A 21,730-nucleotide genomic window follows, 5' to 3' on the forward strand; every position below is an offset into this window, starting at 1 on the left:
AGGCAAGAGTTAAGACACTATTTGTTTTTTTTTCTTCCACACAACCTAAATCAATACCTTATCCTTTTAAATAAAACAAATTATCTCAGTCATTTCAATGATAATTGTTTCTTAAGCATCAGAATATTTTTTAAACACTGGCATACCTAGTAAAACTGCAACTCAGTAGATGAATTTGCCTTACTTATAGAGCAAAATCAGCAAAAGTATTTTCAAAGGTATTTTTCAAATATATTTTGTTAAGAATCATCTCCATTGTTATTGTTTAAAAAGATATTTTCCTCTCTTACAAATGAAAAAAAAAACATAAGTTAGAGAAGGGGAAGGGTGAAGAAAGGGGAGAGGGGATAATCAGGTTGAAGATGGCAGATCAGAATGGTGAGATTTAAACCTGGATCAGTTAGGTTCAGCTAAACTTTTTGATGCAAGGCAGAGAAGATGAAACTGTGTACATCAAATGATTCATGGACTATTACTAGCTATTACTGCCATTCTTACTGAGTTTTCAAAAGCAATTTTGCGTACTCTTAATTTATCAACCTGCTGAAAAGCACCATGATTAAAGATGAAACACTAGGGAATCTGCTGCTATCTAGTCACTGCTACACATTTTTAGACAGAGGTAGATCGATAGATCGATAGATCAATAGACAGATCAATAGACAGATCGATAGATGATAGTGTTGTAGCTTTTTGGCTGCTGACCCCTCCAGCAGCTGAATCAGAGGAAGAGGAGGAGGCATGGGAGTCCGAGTCAGGGTCAAAAGGCAGAGAAGAGAAGAGCAGTGGAAAGTCATGGGCCGATCCTGGGTAAGGAAAAGCCACTGCTGCTAGTGAGGCCCCACTCTAGCTCTAGGGATAAAAGGCAGGGAGCGGAGAGGAATAGGTGTGGCAGACGACTATTCATCTTCTGGCCAGCCAGACTTGCTAGCCTGTGAGAGAAACCTTTTGGTAGGGCTGCTGCCATTCCTAATAAAGGAATCATTTGGGTTCACGTCCAAGGGTTTTAGGAGCTGGGTCAGAACAGATAGATGATAGACAGACAAACAGACAGACAGACTTACTGACAGACAGACAGACAGACAGACAGACAGACAGACAGACTGATAGATATAGATGATTGATAGATGATACATAGGTAGATAGGAAGATTGATAGATGATAGATAGATAGATAGATAGATAGATAGATAGATAGATAGATAGATAGATATAAATGATTGATAGATGATAAATAGATATAGATGATTGATAGATGCTAGGTAGGTAGGTAGGTGGATAGATGATAGATGGATGGATGATGGAGGGATGGATAGATAAATGGATAGAGTTTATATCAGATCACTTTACTCTCTGCAGAAGGCTATTCAGACTTCGTTAAAAAAAATCAGTTTCTCAAGTCAATACATTCACTTAAAAAATGGAAACAGCTAATCTCCAGATAACATAGACACATGCCCTGCATATATCCTCATATACTTTGTACCTTAAGCATTTTAGCAATTTAAAGAGCAGGCATTCCATTAAGTGCTTTTGCCCTGTTGGGAATCTCTCTATCTAGCAGGAGACTAGGTCTTAGATATGGAGATGTCCTGTAGAGAAGCAAAACTCTGAAAGAACATACCTAATGATGTTCCCGCATTGGTCCTGCTGTGGAAATGCTACCCTTCATCTCATTATCGTTTGGAGCCACAATAGTATCACAATGAGCTCAGAGAAATGAACATGAACTAGAGTAAGGAGGCTGTAAAATGGCTGCAAGCCTGATGAAATGCTTACTAACCCTACAGGCATCTCTGAGATCCTTTTTAGTCCACTTGGATGGGACTACTTGACAAAAGTTTTGAGAATACTTACCAGAAAGAGGGACAGAAGAAATAACAGAATTATCTATTTTCCAAGATCTTAAGGCAACAGAACTGTGTGTCTTAAGTGTTTACCTTCGCTCCATTGAAATTACAAATATACAATTTCCTACATTTGTTTGCACTGTTTTGGCAAGAGAGGCACCACACATAAGGCTGCATGTACCTTTTATATAACTTAGATCAAAAGAATTTGACCCAGTCTCTAAAAATCCAGAGCACCAAGTGGTCACAGCAAAGGAATAGCAAAAATGCAATTAGTTTCTGGCTATGTCAGACCAGATTAGAAACATTACTATTGCTTCTTTCTGTTTGTAACTCCAAAACAAATTATTTTCAAAAATGTATGCAGCTTGTTTTAAAATGTAATCCTTCCTCATAATTTGTTCCTTTTATTTATTTATTTATTGGTCTAGACGATTTACATTCTCCAACTTTATTCAGCCTCCCCCCCATAACTCAACCGAATATATCTATTAAAAGTAATCTCTCTGTTGTGCTGTTACAACCTCCCTCCCTTAAACTTCATCTCTTTTCTTCATCATAAACTCCATCAATTTCAGTTTTTATTGCTTTGAGGAACTCTTTAAGGAACTTTGGACTTTCATTCCAAATGAGAATGAATTGGTATCTGGGATTCTGGGACTTTTTGCACTATTTTGTTTCAATTTCATTTAGGACTTTCTTAGTTTCTTAGTCATTACTGCTTCTGACTCTTTGGGAATACTGCTCTCCTAAGCATTTGATCATGCAATTACTACAGCTGGATAACTGCATCACTGTGCAAGGTAGCGATAGTCAACACTGACAATGCCAATTGCTAGATACTCAACCCATAACTATAGTTGTAGAATTTTATTTGTAATATTGTACTAAATTATATACAATACTGCTCCACTTTACAGTGTCATATGTAACATTTCATATTTATATACTAAAACTATATACTATAAATTAGTATTATGTTTAGCTGCTAAGAATGTTCTGTGCTGTGTAAATGAAAAGAGAATTCTGTTCGTGGCACGGCTAGTTTACAAGGATACATAAAATCATTTCCGCTGCATTATTTAGCATTATGGCTGATGTGAGAATTTAAGTTTAAAGCAACTAGCTGCTTATTTTATGTATTCATTGATTAATCAATAAAAACATTCCTTGCTGGAAGTTGCTTAAGGTTATTTTCCTACATGTTTTAATAACATGACGGCAACCCCTACATACACTGTAAAGGAGGACATTAATCCTTTTATCTAAACCTGCCCACTTATATTTTAAGAGAGATGATAATGTTTACACATAGGGACATTTTTAATAGGAAATAAATAGCAGCATCACCCATCCTAATAATGAAAACAAATCACATCTAAACAACTAGCAAGATACATTTTTCCCTAGAGCATTTTTTCACTTAACAGAAAACTGATCCATCAGTGGAGACTATAACCTTTTAAATCTAGAGGTAGGCAAATTAGCAGAAGAATGGGGAGGGGGGGGAATCCTATGCACAATAAAAAACAAAATAGAATGGTGTGTGTTTTTTCTTTACAGGAAGAACTCAACTCAAACCTAAGTCCATTCAAGGACCCAGATTTCATAATAGCCTTTGCTTATTGTTCCTTATTATCAGAGCAAGCTGCATTCAGGCTAAGGCAGATCTTGTTCCTAAATTTATTTCTCTGTGTGTGACCACTACAAAATGTGTTTTGTATGCTTTTTTCCTGGAAGCTTAATATAGTGACACTGGTGACACAGCTTGGATTCTTCCTTTCATGTATATTGCCAACTCAAACTGCAACCAGCTGGCAGATTTTTCTTAAACTCTAAAATGAGGGTCTAACCTTCTCTTCTTTTTCTTCTTCTTCTCTGTTACCTATAATCTTGATTTGACTCACACAAAAGTGACACAGTGGGAAATCCACTCAAGTAGACATTGACAGCTAACAATGGAAGCCTACCTACATGGAAGCTGACTGGTGTTTTATAGAGAGGAAATGTATTAAAGTTTAAAGATGTCATCTATGTTAATTGATCTATATTGTTAAAGAAAAGCTGCATATATATACATATTACAGTTTCAGTAGAATACAAAGAACAAATTAACCAACTGGATTTGTTTAGAAGCAGCAAAATTGCAAAGAGTTGGGGCAATGCTTAAGTACTACTACGCTCAGATAATAATAGTGCTAGAAATTATAAATAAGGTAGATATAGTATAAAATAAAGATTAATGAAAGAGAAGTTGGTTACAAGTGTATCTTAAGTTTTTTTCTTGTATTGTGTGTTATAATTTAACTGTTCTTGAAGTCTTCTAACTAATAACAACATCCTATATATTTAGTCTTGTAAATTGACCCTGAAATCTGACTATTTTATTATTATATTTTCTTTACAATGGTTATCAACACCCCTTATGCTGCTGCATACAATCAATTCAATTAGTTCAACAAAACAAAATATTTTGTAATAGTCCTGTTGTTGTCAGATATTAAAACTAGGAGACCACTGAAGTAAGCAGAAGCTCTGGCACTTTAATTTAACGCAGCAACAAAACCAGTTTTTGTCTCAATAGCTCCTGCCATTGTCAATAGATCATATGGTGGGGAGGGAATCATCAGTCATTTTGGTGTTGCTTGGCCAGTCAACTCTGCGTGTTAACTTTCCAGGAAAGAAAAGATGGATGTAGACTGTGCACTGATTTTGTCACAATTCCTGGGCAATTTAACAGACCATTAATGGGAAAAGCCCCAAGTTAGGGATAGAAGAAATTCAGAGAGAAGTCCTGAAGGTATCAAATCACTCAAGCCACAAATTCAAAAGGTGAATAGCACTTGAGCAGATTCCTTATAGTAATCTCCCAAATATATTTCTGAATAACAGGGAGTGTTTCTACAGCAGACATGATAAAGTGACATGTTGTGACAGGAAAATCACCAACCAAAATCAAGAGGGATGAAGGTAACATCTTCCTTTTCCCTTCTATAGTGTTCAAGAATATGCATAAAGTGGTTTGGGGTTATATATTACATTATTATATCTTGAGGCTTAAAATTTATAAATTGGTATGTAGTACCAAGCTTGAAAATTTCTATATTTCCCATTATTTCTTTATTTTACTTTCTTAGAGTATTTATAATTCTTTTTATGTGGTTCTCACTGAAAAAGTAATAAACATCTTTCACTTCTGTAATGAACTTTGTCTCATGATTTTTTCTATGTATAGGATCAATGATACTATATATGCAGAAAAGTAGAAAGCAAAGTCATCAGGTCCTAAAGGAAGCTCTGCCTGGAAGCATATTGTCTGCTGTGTGATTTATACAAAGAACACCTTGGCCCACACTAATCTGCTCAAAGTGGGACTAAGAGGAGGTGTATTGCTAGAGCTAAATTTGGTGCTACTGCTAAGAGTCTTCATCTGGGATTACTAAATATATTCAGACATATAAAATAAAAATACTAGAAGGGTCCAATAACATAATAAAATAAGTCAGGGTGTTCTCTATAGAGTCACTTTATTCTGCTTGATCAAATATATCAAATCAAATATATATATTTTATATTTCTAATTTATCTTTCTACATTCTAAATCTTATTACTTTTTGCTACATTCCAGATTCTTCTTTTCCTACTATACTCATGAAATGGTACGATTGAGGGCAAAATGAAATAGAACGATTGAGGGCAAAAGAAGAAGGGGACGACAGAGAATGAGGTGGCTGAATGGAGTCACTGAAGTAGTTGATATGACCTTAAATGGACTCCAGGGAATGGTAGAGGACAGGAAGGCCTAGAGGGGTCCTGATGGGCCGGACATGACATCGCATCTAACAACAACAACAACATTACACTAATGTCAGAAATGATAGAAATAGTTTGTTTTTCCCCTTTGAAACTATTTGCCTTAGGTCATATTCCTCCATTGCTTTTATCGGTCCCATATACTTTCTATCTCCTTATCCAAGATTTCTTTGATTCATATATACATAATGCCTTTCATGCTTCGTATTGTTTCTCATGTAACCAATGAAATGGGCATTGTTAATGGGCATTTTTCCAAATTCCCTGAAGCTTGCTTCATTTTATCTATTAAAAAAATAATAATAAATAAATAAATAAATAAATAAATCATGTTCTTGATGCTTTGAGGATTCCTCTTTCAGAATTTTTCCACTTGCAGCATTTTAGTGCGGTACCTACACCATTTCTGTAATCGTAAAAAAGATAGGTAGAGATTCCTAACAGATAATGATGGATTAGTTCTTGGATTGCTAATTCCTTTTCTATTATTTAACTCCCCAGATTGGGTGGTAGTTTGAGTATGCAATTGGTAATAGTTCATTTTTATAAATTATTATTTATAAAAAATACAAAGAAGGGGAAGAAAAGAAACAGATTTCCAGAATTTCAAAAAAATGCTCAAGCTGTTTAACATCCCTTGCCCAATTGTCTTCTCATAATGTCATAATAGGACTATTCCCATGTTGCAGTCAATGAAAGAAGCAGTGATTTGCAATGAAATCTTTAATCACATGTTCATGAGATCAGCTCAGGCAGATTAGTGTGCAAAAGAAGCATCCCTAGAGAAGCATACTTTAGGCATTAGCTACAAGGATTGTGATTGCTTTTTCCAATGTTTTCCCCCCTCTACAGAATCAGTCTTGTTATAAAGGAACACAAGACCATTTTTAACTTTCTTTTAAAGCTTGTTTTCAGATTGATTGACCACATGTTGATTATGGTCTCTTATTCTCTAAACTGAAAAGCTGACAAATTTGTACTATTCTCACATTTTGATACAGTTTTTTAAATGTTATACATGTAGGTGTTTGAAATGTGCATAAAGGATCAGAACTGAGGTATAGCGTGTCATCGCTGAGCAGAAGATAAATAATGAGCAATTCTGAAAATATTGAAGCCAGTACTCTACCTCAAGCTTCCAGAAGTGAATTACTGGATTATTCATGTTTACAAAAGAAGAAAACAAAACCGCTAATGAGAAAATAGCTATAAAATATTGAAGCTGATTCATTGATTATGTGCCATCAAGTCATTGTTGACTCTTGACCACCACATAAATAGATTTTTCCCCTTGATAATAAATGCTTAAGTAGTATATATTAAAAAATCCCCATAAAAGCAACCAAAAACTATTTGCAAATACTGCACTTCTTTTTTTTTTTTTTTTTGCTATATATTTCTCAGGCCCAAAATGTATTTTGGACAAGAAATTACATTTCAATAAATTTTTGGACAAAGCATCTCAGATCTTTGTCAGATGTTATCCTTCAGGGTCCTCTGCTCTGTACCCTAATGGAATGGATTTCCCAGGAGTCAACTAAGAATGTAGTTACCATCCTTTATACATGCTCTGTGTTGTGGAAAAAATCTTGGCAAAGTAAGAATAATTTTGATATAAAGTCATAAGCAGATATTCTACTGAAAGGAGCCAAATTGTCAAGAATTTAGAATTGAGAACTTATTCAGAATAGACCAAAAGGAGTAGCCAACCTGCTTTCCACTAGATATTTTTAATATAAACTTCCATGTTACCGAAATGTCCTGTCCTATCTCTGCTGTAGTGTGGTTGTAAGTCAACTACCTGTTCTCAAACTGTTTCTGGTTTTAGGTCTTTTGATTCATAAAAAAAATTCTTCACATTCTTTACAATGCTGTATTTGTGTATGTGTTGTTGAGTATATACTGTATGTAAAATGGAAAGGCTCATGTTATAACCATAACTTCATTAGCTTACGGAAGAACCATTTATTTAAGACATAAGCAAGAAATTAAATTTTTACAGTGGATTAATTGCACAGAAGGAAAAGATAAACTAGAGAAGAAATAGTTTCTCAGAACAAATTCTTCTACAAAGTGTAACATTTGCATGTGGGCTAAAAAGTGCTCAAAATAAACCAAACTTTGCTTATTTTAGTTCATATTCAGTGACCTGTGGATGGAAAACAAAATCTGGCTTCTCTAATAATGAGACAGAAATGAGATCACTGCTGTTGAGGGCTCGGTTTGTCAGGGAAGCTTGCAACAAGACATGCATTTATCTGTCGTTCAATAACCCTTTTCAAGCCCTCTGGTAGAAAAATCTAAATTGAACAGCCAGTTTAAGAGGAACTTGGAACCTGCTCCAACCTTTGTAAGCCCTCTGGGAAAAGACAAATTATTGTTGGCAGGTCTGCCTGGCTCCAAAAGTTGATCCAGCACCCCCAAACCCACTCCCACCCTCCTCACTCATGCAGCAGCAGCAGCAGCAACAACAACAAAAAGGCTAAGAATATTGTTATAATTAAATACCAGAGGACTGATTGGTTGGACGTGGTCCGAAGCTGTGCTAAGGCAGCAGAAAACAACGGCTGCTATTCACTGAGAGCAGCAGCAGAGAGGGTCAGAGGCTGTGTATTTCCACTCAAAATTTAGTCCCCACCTATCTAAAAATGCCAACTCACTATGTTTTCAAACGACCACCTGCTTGGCTCTTTTGTAGTTGACATTTTTGAAAGTGACAAGAAACACACAGCTGGGAATCAAGAGGAAAGCAGTTACCTTGTCACAGAAGATCATGAAGGGTTCTGGAAAATCTGGCAATTGGTAGCAACAAATGGGCTTGTTTGCAAATACGGTTGCAATATTTTCTCCAGGCTTACTTCCTCTCTCATCCATATACTTCTGTAGCATATATGGAAAAGGATTGTGGCCAAGCAAGACATAACATTCACAAAGCTGTGCTTTGTAAGTAGTCCACAAATATGAATGGTCTCTCTACATTACCCCACAAGGAGAGTGTGTATTTAAGTTCACATTGCTCAGATATACGTGGAGACCTCAAGCAGCATTATTGACTTTGCTGTAGAACTGTGAAGAGGCTTGGGCCTTTACTGCAAAGAAAAGTTGGCCTTGCTCCACATGAACAAATCTGAAGAATGTAATGTTTACTAGCCAAAGATCCTAAATATATTACAGAGGAATTTTAACAAGTTAAGGTTCAAGAGTAATTAAGCAATTAATGAATTACACACATATACACAGTGTTTTCCATATGGTCTCTATTTTAATTGAATGTGATTGTATGTTGCTTATTTATATGTCCAGGTATTTATTTATCTATTACATTTATACACACTGTTGTAGTGACTTACAGAATGATATCCCAGCCATCTTATAGAATTCAATCATCAAAATAGTTTGGAGATCTTTCATTAAGCACAAAGGCAGAGACAACTAGGTATGGAAAATCATTGGTGGTGGGTGGGGGGGGATGTGTTTACCTTACCTTATCTGTACCTTTGAGTCAGTATTGACTTCTGACAACTGCCTGAACAAATTCTTACATTTTTCTTGGCAAAATTTCAGAAGTGGATTGCTCCTTTTAGGGGTGGGAAAAAGCAATTGGCACAAATCAGTCAGCCGGGTTTGACCCTAAAGTGGAACTAGAACTTATATCATCTTGGCTTCTAGCATATTACCAAAACACTACACCAAAATGTCTGACGTACAAATTATAAACACAGATTTGTTTTTCCTTGTTGACTCATCATAATTCATAACTGTAGGATTTGTTGCTATCAGGTATGATGATGACCATTAATTTAAAAAGAAACTAGAAACATTTGTGGGAGGTTTTCTTATTGACTATTAATATTCAAGCTATATCATTAATCCTAGGTAATATATGTTAAATGTTCATCTTTATCTTAGATCACTGGACTACATGGTTCTTTGGCCTTAGACAATAAGGGAATTAATGTTTTGGCAAAAAATATGAGTGAATACCAAAGTGAATATAGGGAATTTAATATTATTGCAGAAACAAGGACAAAAGAAAGCTTGTTACAGTAGGACATTCAGAAATTTATGTTTGACATGTCAGCCAAAAGCAGTTGGTAATCCAGCAGTGGTCCATCGAGCAACTACAAGGGAGAAAATAAAGTTTTTTGAGGAAAAAAACCCAACTTTTTCAGTACATGAAAGTTTTATTAGGGGATGATATAATATTTCTGCAGCATTCTTTATTTTTCATGTTTTAAAATGGCTAAATAACTTAGGTCATGAGTGTCCAACCTTCTGGATATCCTGGGTCACTTTGAATGAAGAGAAATTGTCTTTGGACCATATATACATTATATAATATAGTTAATGTATATAAATCACGTAATACTACCAGTATTAAAAGTTTATGCACTTGTGGGACTTCATTATTAGCTGTTCAGGGCTACATGTGGCCTACAGCTTGGCATGCTATATGCATTTCTATGGAATCATGACAAACTAGGTGCTCAGTTTGTAGTAATGGTTCTGGGAAGTCATGCTGTAAAGTACCTATAATAGGCAACATTAAAGATGGAAGACAGACAGAAGAGCATTGATCAGATGTGCAGGCAATTTCAAACTGTCAATACATTTATGTTCTCTTATATTTGTTTCTGTAAAATAAACAAAGCCCCTAAATATATATTAAAAAGCAACAATCCAGTATTGATCTGAAAGTGAGAGCTAAGCTGTAGGACCAACTTTGGGGTAAGAGCTGAAATTCACTGTAAAAAAGAAAAGAATATTATATTCTAAAAAAATAGAATATTATATTCAGTTAAAAAAATAGAATATTGAAAGGGTTGTTATATATTTTTAAAAGGAAACACCCAGAGAAAATGAGGATAATTGGAAACAGTAAATGAACCTGGAATATTTATATATTTATTTTTATGCTTATATCCCAAATATTTCCCAAGAGTTCAAATGTATATGGGAATGTCCCTTCCTTTTATCTCACATAGAAGGTGTGTCGGGTTGGATGTAGTCCACTGCACAAAATGAAGAATATATTATTCTGCTTTTCTGGTAAATGAAAACTAGAAGGTGGGTATGCAAAACTAATACATGTGCTTTTTGGACTGATTATTTCCATTCCTTTTGGAATGGACAGTACTTTTCTAATGCTCTATCGAGAGATATTTTTTCATTACTTCTTTTGCTAAAGTAACCAAATTTATGCTGTTTTTAATTATCATATCCAAATTTTCTCAGGCAAGCTCTGAAACATGTCATCTATGCTAATTTCTACCATCATCTTCACATTGGTTTCACCAGCAGTACATCTTACTTTCAAAAGTCTCCCTAGTTTATTTTCTCATCATGTTAACAGAATAAGAATTGAAAGGAACCTTAGAGGTCTTCTAGGGCAACCCCCTCCTCAAGCAGGACAAACTCTAATACCATTTCAGACAAATATTATAGGCTTTTTTTTTTGAACCAAAAGGAAGCAGACTGAAAAAGATTTTGCCATAATAATCTATCGTTTATTTATATTTAGAAATTAAACTTCTCTGTGTTTAAGATTTGCATCAGAAACTTTTTCTAGAGGCATGAAAGTTTCTGTTTATGTTCTTCCTGATGTGGATGCATTGTCAAAACCATTGTTTTCCACTGCCTTTATCTTCAGGTCTTCCTCTGAGAAAAGATTTTGTGGAATGAGGCATTGGGCTGGAAAAGGGGTGGAAAAATTATCTGGTGTGCCTGATGCCCATCTCTGAGGGAAATTACCCTCAAGCCGATATATGAAGCAAGGTTTACAGAACTGATCCTGTAAATTGCATTTTATTTAACAAATGTAGAGACCACCCATTTCACTCTTCCATTTTTGGTACCTTCCACAATTCTTTGTGGTTTCATAGAAAAACTTTAATGACCTGCAAAACCTAACAGCAGAGTAAAAATTATTTCCCCAAAGACACATTAGAAATGCATAATCATGTGCTGAGTTTTTGTGAGATGCATCTGCCAAAATCCATATGAGGCATCCAAAGTATTGAAATGCTTAGTCCTTGCCAATTCACTCAATTTCTTTCCTACTAAGAACAGGAACAGCTTTTTTTCTTTTTCACATAAAGTTAACTATTTGGAGTTAAGGCACAAACAAACAGGGCTATCCTGAACCTAAAGCTCAGATACTTTGACCACCAAGCGAGAAGAGAAGACTTGTTGGAAAATACTCTTGAAGGCGAAAGAAGAAAACAGAGAATGAGGTGGTTAGTCATTGATGTAATGAATATGAATTTGAGCAAACTCCGGAAGACAGTGGAGGACAGGGGAACCTGACATGGTATAGTCCATGGGATCGTGAAGAATGGGACATGACTTAGCAACTGAACAAACAAATCTTTTTTGGTGGGGAAGGGCAATGTCTGGAGTCAAATAGTGATGAAATAATGAATACATCATTATTTTCAGTAACTGGTAGTCCTATGAATCTATCCCATTTAATTAAAATTATTCATTGTAAATCATTTTAGATAATAGGCCATGTTAAATTTAAACCCTGTACTTGTATGAAAATACTAAATAACAAAAAAATCATGTTGAATTTCACTGGAGTAAAATAAAAGTCTTGTATTGTAGGTTGCCTTCTTTATTAAATCCAGTATTCCTTTTCATTTAATACTAAGATAAGCAGCTCAATATAAGATACAGTTACAATTCATTTCTATGTGTTTTGAATTTGAATGTTGTCTACTTTTAACTTCCAATTCACAGATGTCCATAGGTGGAATTATTTTTCTTTTCTACATAAAGCTGGGTTTCTTCTGTAACAGTTACCTCATACCCAGAAATCACATTTGCTTGGGCCACAATGTCCAATTTAAATTTGCCTGCAATATAATATTTCAGTTTTCAAAAGTAGTAATATAGTGGATGATTTTATCAGAGATCTCCAAACTTGGCAACTTTAAGACTTGTGGACTTCAGCTCTCAGAATTCCTCAGCCACCTTTGCTGACTGAGGAATTCTGGGAGTTGAAGTTGACAAGTCTTAAAGTTGCCAAGTTTGGGGACCCAAACTTGGGACCCCTGAGATAGACAATGGTTAGGGAATGGCCCTAACCATTGGGCAGAACAAAATAATTATTTCAGGTCGTAAACTGGAACAATGACAAGTAAGGCAAAGCCCCAAGTCACTGTTTTCCTGATCAGCTGCCCATTTTGGAGAACAATTACTTGCTGCTTTCTACCTATCTGTGAATGGGTTGATATGGAACTACTGAAAAAGTTATAGCTACTAACATGTCTTTTTGAGATTTCTCTAGGCAAAGTGTTATTATTTGCCATGCTTCAAGAACAATTTGAAAGAAACCTTTTGAACGTTGTGACAGTGAAAGCCCATCACGGCTCTGCTATTCATTAAAGCAGCCTGACTTTGAAATAACTGACTTCCATGTGAGCCTGGAAAAAGATGGCTTTGTTTTAATGTGTCTCTCAAGCCACTTACAATCCCTTGCAGAAACTACAGACCAAATCACATATCAAAATCACGATGTTGTTCTATTATGTCCTTACTCTTAAGACTGAGATTCAGGTGCCCACAAATATTGAAAAAAATCCATCAAGGCTTATACTCTTCAGGAGTGCAGGAATGGCTTCTGGAAGAGTACCAGAACTACATTCAAGACCAGGGAAGCTCAAAATTTGAAAGGCAGACCCTGACCAGCTTCAATAATTCATAGCCTCCTCATATATTCTTTCAGTTTTGGAAAAGGATCATCTGAACCTTTCCTCTCAACATCACATTGTACTTCATTGTTCATTGTATTAAAAACCAATGGGAAATGGGTATATTGATTAAAATATTTTAGTTTAATGCAAGAACATTTTGTTTCAGTCTTCCAGCTTGTACTTTCCCATTTGTTTTCACTTCCAATATATTTCTGATTGTTCCTGCCAGTGCATTTCTTAAAGGATTTTATTGTCAGAGCCACCCCAAGAATAAGTTCACTTAATGCAACACAAAATTTCACTTGTTATTACAATTGACTGCAGGAAAAAGATATCAGTATACATTATTACTTTTAGTGTCTACTTTGGAATTAAGCTGTACATGTACTTAGATTTAAGGATGGACTGATGCCATTTTGGGAACAACCTCTCCTTCTCAGAAGAACAAAACCCAGATGTTATTAACATGTTTATTCTGAAACAAAATTGTTGAATAAAGCCAAATCACCACAATAAAAGTTGTATGGAATACCATAAAAAGTTAGAAATAATCTTGATCACTTATTTGTTGGATTTCTGTGTCAAATGCATTTTTATTACATAAAAGTAAATATGAGACCTTTAATGGCCTGATAACAATTTGCCTTTCCTAGTCAACATTAATGTCTATATTTTGATTTAAGAAATACAGTTGTTTGATTTTCTTATTGTATAATATATTGGTCTTCTGATTAGAACCTTTGATCAATCTAATATTATTAAAAATACACATTTTATAAGATCATAATGCTATGGAATAGGAATGTATTGAACTTGTTGATGAATAAAATTCTTGTAAACATAGTGATCAATATGGTACCTTGAGCTAAAAAGCTAAAAATCTTTAGTTATTGGCAGTCAATGAAATGGCTTGACAGCCCCAGTTTTACTCTCCTTCCCATGATATGGTCTCATCTCAGCCCAAGATGTATCAACTTCTCAAACTTGTTTTCTGCTCCATAAAGCACGATCAATTTAAAAAAAAGCAAAGGTATTGAAGAAGTAAATTCACTATTATGCCCAATCTTTCTATTGTCATAACAAAGGATAAGTTCTGCTGAGATTTGCTCCAGTAAAAAAGCATAATATTTCTGATGTTTAAAAGTCCAATAATAAATCCAGTAGCATGATAGCAATGTATTTCAATGGAAGCAAGGATAATTCAAGAAGATTTTAGTAATTGGCAGAAATAATACATCTTTCTCCTAATCATGTTCCTGAGTTCTTGCAAAAGAGATGAGTCGAGTAAACTATTTATAAGAAGTCTGGACCAGAATGGAGTCTAAATGAGAACTGAGTTGGAATCCTGTGGCAAGTCCTATGATGTTACTTATTTGTGAGTAATCAGATGGGAACTGACACATGTCAAAATGAGAAATTTGTGAGTCTGTTCACTTCCTTCCAACTATTCGTGAGGACTGGGAATGAAAGGCGCAATTTTATAATTCTTTTCCTAACTAGACATTTAGAAAGTCCATATATTGATTTGAGTTAGAGTATAATCAATATGCTGATAGATGCTGACTGGCCAAAGGGATGGTGTGTTAATTGTGGTTCTTTTTGCACTGAAAAGCTTTGACACTGTGACTTGCATCTGTTAAGAGCACTATTGCATTATTGCACTATTGCAATCTGGTGCTGCCTTTGAACCTGAGGTTGGTACAAAATGTCATTGCCCTGATTACTAGTAGATGTCCATTCCGATTTAAAATTCTTAACCTTTGTTTGTCTAACCTATAAAGTGCTTTATTTTCATTACTTTGAAACATCTATTGATGTGAAATCAGTACATGCAAATCCAAGGGAACAGAACCCATGTTTTGACTCTGGTGCATTAGTTTTTTCTTTAATAAAGTATTCCTAAGCATACATTATTATAAAATTTTGCTAGATCAGGCTAAAACATAGTATAGCCAAGCATGCTTTTTCCTGTTACTGATGTTACATCAGTAAGCTGGTGTCACTTCATCTAACCAAATGTAGTTCAGGTTACAAATGTTCTCAAGAAGTTTAGTGGTCTTTTACATTTCTACTGATATTTTTCCAAAGTGGTTCTGTTCATTAAATAACTTTGTTTCTATTATTAAAATCTCTTTTTAAAACATTTTTCCATGTTTTTTTTTTAAACTTGATGTGGTCATATATATTTCAGTGTCAAAAATATTGTAAGCATTTTCAGATTGTCATCCTTAATTTTATCTTTGTCTGATAAAAAGTGTCTTCATTTTCATCACTCACTGGTTTTTTTTGCTGTACTGCTTCTCAGGTTCCTTTCTCTAGTCCATTGTAGCCTCAGCCTAAATAAATGCTATGCTCAAAATCTGTTTCCAATTCTCTAAACCATGTGAAAAAAACCAAACTTTTTTCCCACCTTATTCTCAGTGCTGAAAAATCTTATTGATCCGAGATGTAGAAAGAAGCCAGTTCTGTTTTTAGTTACACATCTCTCCATCACCCTTCAAGCTTCCTGGCTGATCCTACTTCCTTATCTGAAAAAAAATATGACCCAGTGGAGGTGCCTAATGATCTTGTCCCTTAGGATTTAACTGAAGGACAGAAATAAGAGGTGTACAATGAAAGTGGGTCATTCAAACCATTCCTACTGTTATTCTTAAGAACACGTCATCATCCTGCAAGGAACCTGCCAAAGAAATTTCTTTTAGCTGTTATGAACAGGATTGAAAATATTTTTGTTAACATTTTCTGAATTAGGCATATCAAACAGTCTTTGCACAAATTCTTGTAACTTCATGAGTCAGCCATGGACTTTATGATCTTTTAGCTTATAGAAGAGTGTGTGTGTGTGTGTGTGTGTGTGTGTGTGTGTGTTGGTGTTGGTGTATGCATAGATATGTGTATGTATACATATATTTGATGTATGTATAAAATTATACAAACCACCGATTTCCATTTCCATTTTCTGTTGCCAATTTCTCAGCTTTGTAACTATATTAAAATGTATATGGTTTTAATTTTAGATCCAAATTGTATGTATTTCTAGGCTCTGGAATGCATCCCTTGTTGAATTGAAAAAAATATTCTCCTTTGCTGGGTTTACAGCATCCTTCTTCCCATACCCAAATCATTCTGTTGCATCTCAGCCTACTCCTGAGAAGACCTGCTACCATTCACTATTTTATGAAGAATATTACTCTTGCATATTTATCCATAGGAGAAAATGTGTGGGAAATCTTCTGTTCTCAGTTTTGTTTTGTTTGCCTTTTTTGCAGCTAGCAACATTGCTGGTAGGCCAGGGATCCTCAATCCCCAGGCCATGGTCCATTATCAGGACGAGGCCTATTGAGAACTGAGATGTTTAAGCAGCAGGGCGGTGTGCACATGTGCACAGCTCAATTTGTGCAAGTTGAGTTGTGCATGCATGTGCACAACTTCAAAAATTTTTACTACTGGTTCTGTGGATGTGGCTTGGTGGGTGTGGTTTGGTGGGCATGGCAGGGGAAGGATACTGCAAAATCCCATTCACTCCCCACCCCACTAACCTGCTTTCCAGCTCCGTTCTCCTGTGCAGGGCAACAAAAGAAGACCCAGCTGATCAGCTGGGACTCAGGAGGCAGAGAATAGATGGGGGTAGGCCAGTCAGAGGTGGTATTTGTAGTTTCTCTGAACTACTCAAAATTTCCACTACCGGTTCTGCAGAACTGGTCAGAACCTGCTGAATACCACCTCCGAAAACGACATCAAAGAAGATGTTGGTTCTTTTTCATTTAGATAAATGTTAAGGACCTGAGATTCCAGAACAAGAAAAGAAAAAGTAAAGAAATGTTGATTCCTGCAGTCTTCAGGAACGAATATATATCCACCCTGTGCAAGACAAGTGGAACAAAGTATGACTATGGTCTGATTTAGATCAATCTATGAAGGGTTTTTTTTTTCCTGTTTTTCCTTTTTCTAAAAAAAACCCTTGCTTTTTGGACTTTTTAGAAATGGGATTTTCCTCCTTCTTTATGTAAATATAAACATTATACATAAACACAAATGTTTAATTTTATTGTATGGTATATTGTAAACCATTTTAAGACTACAGCAGTAGCCTGTGTGAACATAATTGTAGCAACAACTTACAGATTGCTTTCCAATATGCGTTACAGGTATTGACCATTTGGTAACCGAGGTTAGACTTATCAAATATGGTGGGGATGAAAACTTCTGGAGGTGGATGACTGATGTCAAACAGCTATACTATTGTCATGTCCTTGAATAGGATTATGCTTCTTTCCTTTCCCACATAAACCAACCTATTATAAGCGTTACTCCCCTCTTTCCAGCTGCTTCCAGTCTCAAAATGTTAGAAAACCTTGCCTTTTTAGTCCTATTCTTCATTCTATTCCTTAGACTCGCTTTTCTTTCATTGGGATAAGAGCACTTGAGAATGAGAGGAGTGAATGACAGAAAAGAGGTGTCAGTAAAAGGGGTGCTGTAGGGACGTTTTGTTCCCCTCCAATTGAGAAGTTGTTTTGGACAGTGCTTCTTTTCACCAACCTAATATCACATAAAGAGCAAAGTAAAGGAATACAGACATAAAAACACACTTCGTATTCTAAAGGTGAACTCTAGCCCCATTGGTTTTACTACCTGCCAAAAATCAAGTCAACAATAAATTGAAATCTGCTTGGGGGAAGTTTTATCATTTTAAGACCTGACCAGCATGTCTTCCCATGATTCACACAGCTACATATCTCAAAGAAACCAATATATTCTGTTGGTCAATTACTTCCTGTAAGGGTTGTACTTTTAAATTATGTCAAAATGGGGAAAGGATATCCTCAGGGCCTGTCTACACATTTAATCTTCTTTCTTTTCCCTCTCTATTTAACCTTCTTTCTTTTCCCTCTCTATTTCTTCCAGGCATAGAAAAGATACCCTTTTCTATTGCTTGTATCATGGCTCATATAGTACTGACATATATTCATAAAAATATATGTCTGTGGTCTGGACCGGGTTATCTCATAGATATAACCATCAATTTGGCTTAGCAGCAATAGAGTTGTTATTTGCCATTAACTTTTTCTAGGCCAGGGGTGTCAAACTCACATCGTAATGGTGGCATCACGTGATGTATCAGAACCTTTTTCCCCTTTGCTAAACAGGTGTGGGCATGGCTAGCACATGATGCATCTGACAGCCCTGTTCTAGGCAGCTTTTCAATTTTAACCTACAATCCAGGAATCTTATGTAGTGTTCCATGAAGTCCTAGCCAAGGATGTGTTGTTCTTTAGCTTCTGAATCCAGGAATATTTGACCAAAATTGCCTCCCACCTCCTGCAAAAAAGATTATCTTGATTTGAAGAAAATGATTTGACTTGATCTCTGTGACTATGCAGACAAGACTGTATAATCCTTTTTTGACAAATAGACTAATATGGAATGTTCTTGCTATGGCTGTTTTTCCTGTATTTTGGGAGAGACTTACTAGCCTAGACTTTGACATATCTTACTAGTAAACATTTCTCTGCAAGTACTAATCAAGCTTGATCCTGCAGAAGTTTTTCAAATCCAGTTAGTATCTAGGTGCTACCATTCTTAAGTAAACAATATAGGAAAACTGAATTGTGTAGCTGTTTCCCCCCTTCTCTATGATTAGCAATTAATGAAAAAGTAAAATAAATTTATAATTAAAACTGAATTGTTGTTTTTAACATATTGTCAGATCTATAGCCCACTTTCAGAATTCATTATATCAAATAGGTTAAAACACATTAAAATATTTTACAATAGGTAAACACATGCTGATATTGACAGACTTGTTAAAGTAGTTTTAATTAATTAAATATGCATGAATGTAGCATATATGGGTAAAACAATATTTTGAAAGTAGGGCAAATATTTTCGATAATGAATACATTATATAAAATGTACATAAAACAATTCTTACTATTATACCAAATCTATTTAAAATATCTCTTTCCTAAAATAAATTAATTCCATATAGGTAAACTATTTCCTCTCCTTACCTGTTTGCTAATTCAGAGTAAAAAATCAGATTTAAATTCTTATACTATTATACTATTTTCTGAAGCAGTACTCTTTGGGAATAAGAAAGTTGTTAAATCATTGCTTATGCAATCATTGAGCATTTAAGATTAATTATTCTGTTTATGTTTGAACAGGAAAGAAATCAAGAAAGTTTGTAACTGAACTGAATATAATTTTAGATAAAGTGTCTTCAAACTTGGCAAGTTTAAGACTTCTAGACTTCAACTCCTAGAATTCCTGAGCTAACATGACTGGAGGAGGAATTCTGGGAATTGAAGTCCAGAAGTCTTAAAGTTGCCAAGTTTGGGGACCCCTGTTTTAGATGTTTACTGGATGAGTCCTAAGATGAAAACAGAATTAAACTGAATATTTGTAGAATAGTAAAGGAGTTAGGAATGGCATATGAGAGTGACATGGTCCTGTTCACTGTGATCCTGGCTGTTCTGATGTCATAGCATATCATAGCATTCTAAATGCTATGAAGAAGAAATCTTTGCAAATTGTATCAAGCAAGACCAACTGCCTTTGTGAAAATTGGTTGAACTAAAAATAAGCTAAGGAAAAGATTGCTGGTAGAAAGCAATACACTGAATCTGAACAAAGTTAGACAAAGAAGATGAAAAGAGAGAATATCATAAAGACAAAAGGTTTTAGCATACTTTGCTCTCTGCAGGGATGAATGCTGATCTTAGCAACTATTAAGACAAATGAAAGAATAAACACACAGCACAACAAAAGCTTTCCCCTAGTACCTTAATATAGCTCTTACATTTTGGAATATAAAAAAAAACTGGGGGGAGGAAGAAAAAACAGGGAAACTTAAGAAACTACAATGCTGGCATTAATGTTGGGGAAAGAGACAAAAATAAAGATTTAAAATATTGGAAGACTGGGACAATGTCGCAGGACCACATCCATTTAATTGTCTTTTGCATATGGAGATTCTCAATCATTCAAGTCACGGTTGTCCTAAAAGTGCTTTTTCCAAAAGGCAACTTTCTTGGGTTTGTCCCGTTGCTTTTGGAAAAAAGTACATTTGGGTCTGTCTTTTGTAGTTTCTGCATTCTCTCCAACAGTCAAGAGAGGTCTTTTTTACCATTAAGTGAGGTGGCAAATAGATGTACCAAGATTTCACCCTGGTATCATCACTATACAGTATCATTGGTTGGATAATGCAATTAAAACTTTGCCCCAGGTCACAATATGGTTTCTTATTTCAGTTATAGGTAATACAAATTAAAATGTTTGTATTTCTTGGTATTATAAATATAAATTGCTCAAATTGAATAAAAATAAAATGATGGGCCTAGTACTACCTCTCAATTATACAACATTATATCTTTTTGTGACTACTTTAAACTTTGTAGTATTTTTTTAAAGTATTGATATTATATCTTATTTGTAGTCTCCATATAGGACAGTAGAAAAAGAGATACAGGATGTGATCCCTTGTTTAAGTATTTCCAAAAATATGAACAATATTTATTCTTATTTTTTTTATTTTATCCATTATTCTCTAGACTATTATGCTTTATGACATCCAATACAAGTAATCTTCAATTTACAACCAAAACTGAGTTTCCATCACTAAATGTTGTCATCAATGAGATGCACCCAGTTGTATTACCTTTCTTTTTGTCACAATCATTAAGCAAATTGTATGGTTGTTAAGTGAATCACAATTGTTAAGTGAATGTGGTTTCTTCCATTGACTTTGCTTGTTGGAAGCCCTCTGAGAAGATTGTAAATGTCAGTCACATGTCTCTAAGATACTGCAAGCATTGTAAATACAACCTTGATTTACAAACACCAAGAGTCTGATCATGTGATGGAGAAGACTCCATGAAGTGTCAGTGTGAAGTTACTTTTTCAGTGCTGTCATAACTTTGAATGCTTGTCAAACTAATGATTGTTAGTTGAGGATTACCTGTATAGATGCAAATGGAAGAATGCTACAAAACTATACCTAAGTTCATGGTATTATTGCCCATCCATCTACATTTTGTAAATATACATATTTTGTATGTATATTTTGTAATTGTTTATTCATTTCTATGTGAAAAATCTCCATTAAATGTAGCATATGATTAGATTGTAAAAATCTTCAAAAAGCAAAATTCCCCTTAACCATTCCAAACTGTAAAAATTCAGCTTGTACACTTTGGGGCATAAATTCTAAATCAAATGTTCTAGAGACATTTTTCTTTGTAATGACATACTTTTCTTTCACTTCTTAAAAGGTACGATGAATTTCTCTTGTGAGAAAATAATGCAGTAGAGGGAAATAATAATAATGAAAACAAGGACAAAACCTGCTGCCAAATATAGGATGCATACA

The sequence above is a fragment of the Pseudonaja textilis genome, chromosome 4 (genome assembly GCF_049901715.1).
Source record: "Pseudonaja textilis isolate UNSWEBS1 chromosome 4, rPseTex1.2, whole genome shotgun sequence".
Taxonomy (NCBI): Eukaryota; Metazoa; Chordata; class Lepidosauria; order Squamata; family Elapidae; genus Pseudonaja; species Pseudonaja textilis.